Source organism: Lynx canadensis, chromosome C2 (genome assembly GCF_007474595.2).
Source record: "Lynx canadensis isolate LIC74 chromosome C2, mLynCan4.pri.v2, whole genome shotgun sequence".
NCBI lineage: Eukaryota > Metazoa > Chordata > Mammalia > Carnivora > Felidae > Lynx > Lynx canadensis.
In genome coordinates this window covers 148,032,581-148,035,312 of record NC_044311.2, presented here as the reverse complement: position 1 = coordinate 148,035,312, position 2,732 = coordinate 148,032,581, and the positions used below count along the sequence as shown (strand labels likewise).

The 2,732-nt window shown below is 41.9% G+C and overlaps 1 non-coding gene across 1 annotated transcript; it reads left to right on the top strand.

The window, feature by feature from the left end:
• Positions 1 to 293: 293 nt before the first annotated feature.
• On the top strand, positions 294 to 366 carry TRNAE-CUC. Its single transcript has one exon. It is a non-coding gene; the product is annotated as a tRNA-Glu (tRNA).
• Positions 367 to 2,732: the final 2,366 nt, after the last annotated feature.

The following is a 2,732-nucleotide window of genomic DNA, read 5'->3' as shown; positions in this document are numbered from 1 at the left end:
TAAGGGCTCCGCTTTGTGTTGGACCCAAAAGTGATGTTGAAGTAAAGTGGTTGATGACTTCCAAGGTGCATGAAACTATGAGTAGAGGCAAAGGCATGAACTAGCAATGAATGAGCCGGGACAGAAAGGAAACCAACACAGGGTATGGCACATACGAAGCTCTAAAGGAACACATTGACATTGCAAATGGTTGAATCGTCTAATTAAACCAAATTAATGGAAATTAATGGAAGCCATAAAATTAAGCGCTAGGTTGTTTGGTTCGGGACATAAAGAATGCAGTGTTTAGGGGTGCCTGGCTGGCTCAGTTGGTAGAGCATGTGACTCTCGATCTCAGAGTTGTGAGTTCAAGCCCCACATTGGGTGTAGAGACTACTTAAAAATAAAATCTTAGGGGCGCCTGGGTGGCGCAGTCGGTTAAGCGTCCGACTTCAGCCAGGTCACGATCTCGCGGTCCGTGAGTTCGAGCCCCGCGTCAGGCTCTGGGCTGATGGCTCGGAGCCTGGAGCCCGTTTCCGATTCTGTGTCTCCCTCTCTCTCTGCCCCTCCCCCGTTCATGCTCTGTCTCTCTCTGTCCCAAAAATAAATAAACGTTGAAAAAAAAAATTTAAAAAAAAAAAATAAAATAAAATCTTAGAAAAAAAAAAAAGAATGCAGGGTTTGGGTGGCAAATAGGTCAATGAAAGCGATTATTGTCAGGGAAGTGTGATTGATAAGGAGAGATTTAACTGGGTGTTTAGGGATCAGTAAAGATTTTGTATTGTGGGAAAAAAGGGAAGACCTGCTAAATTAAGAGGAAAAAAGAAGGACGTCCCAGACAGAGAAATATACAAGGGATGAGCACAGTGGAACGCTGGTAATGTTCAACATCCTTCTCTTGGAAAAAGAAACCAACCATTATTGGTGGCATTTACCAATTTCCGTGGTATAAATATCCCAAACATGGCTGATTCTCAGCTAGTAGTGTGACATTACTGAATGCAGAGTTGGGAAGAGGTGTGCATCAGCTCACTCTCACTGTCATACAGCATTTCCACATACAACATAAATAATCTCAAGAGCACAGATAATATTAAAATAATTAGGAAGTTATGAGTTTTAAGGATTTATTAACTTTTTAAACATAATTTGTTTAAGTTTATATTTCCTTTTAATAACTACAATTTCCTTTAGCTGTGTTTAACTGGCTCAAAAACTCCCTGAAAATTTCACACCAGCTCTTGTGAGCCAGTACCAGACAGTTCCAGCATACTGTTGCATGTAGATAATACGAAGACATCAGTCCCATGGGAATGGTTAGTGTTGGTTGGAGGTTAGAGGGAAAGAAAATTTGTTTCTGGGAACCAGATTATAAAGACTGGGAAAGATACAAAATGAGGTCTAGACTGAGTGTAGTAGGACATAGAGAGGCACTGAGGATACTCAGGCAAGGGAGCAGTTGCCATGTTGCTTGAAGAAATCTGAGAGGGATGGACAGGAAAGAAGGATGCGGGAAGAGATGGGTATTGGGGTGTTCATCTCAGAGACCGTGAAAGTAAACAGAGCTGGAAGTAAGGGCAGCAACTCGAACAAAGAAGGGGAGACTAATGTGAGAGAAATTTTGAGGTAAATCCAAGCACAGCTTGGTGTCTGGGTTTGGGTTATCCCAAAGGGCCAAAGATGTTTGAGGTAGGTCTGGGTGATTGAGACGAATTAAAGCTGGGAGGACGAGCTCTCCTGAGCATACTGGAAAGGAAGGCGATTTCTTGCATCTGTGAGATACAAGGCACATCAGGGGGCATGTGGTGGTAGAAATGTCCTGTGGACAACTGTAAGGAGATATGGGACTGGAGCTTGGGGAGAAGGAATGTGCTAGAAAATGCCAACTTAGGAGTCTTATACATACAGAAAAGAAGGCCCGAGTGTTGGTGCACGCTGTCATTTGGAAGGTAAGCGAAGGAGGAAGAAGAGCCACAGAAGATTCCAGATATGAAGTCACTGGAGAATTAGAGAACCAGAGAAAAAGGTCAGAGATACCAGGATGGGGAAGTTTCCAACAGGGAAGTTTGTATCAAACGCATTAGGGATGTTGAGTAAGCTAAAACAGAGAAAAATAAGTTCTCAGAAAGAAAGGAAAACAGTAATAAAATTTAATTCCATCCCATCAAGAGAATAAATTCCTCTATTTCAGGCAGAAGCTGTTCTCTTGGCTTGGTCATCTGGAATATGCCCCAATATGGCACCTCACATTGCTTTTGTAGACGCAGGCTCTTTATTTCAAAATGGAGGATCCCAGTCAGCCAAGTGTAAATGTGTGTTAGGAAATCTCACTGTGCTAAACAAGTTCTAAAAATAACGGATAACTTCTCCGTAGTCAACAACAATGAAAGAGCTGAGATTATAGAAGTTCAAACTTTAACAAGCAACTGGAGGTAGAGCCCAGCACATGCAGCCTTTAGAGACATTTTTCTCTCATAGGGAAATGAAATTGCAATTTGTGAAATAATCTGATGGCTGCATTGAATCTAGTTGCTTCCTTTGAGAAGATTCTCCGTAAAACTAAAGACACAAGTCATGTCCCTTCAGAGGAAACCGGTTTTAAATGTCCAAAACCAATAAAGTATAAATACAGTCTTCTTAAAGGAACGTGCTGTGTATGTCCATTGCTTGTTATGAGTGCCAGAGATATCTACATGCAGCCTGTAGGGACTGCTCGGTCAATAATGAACCCTCTTAAAAATGCAAAAGCCAAT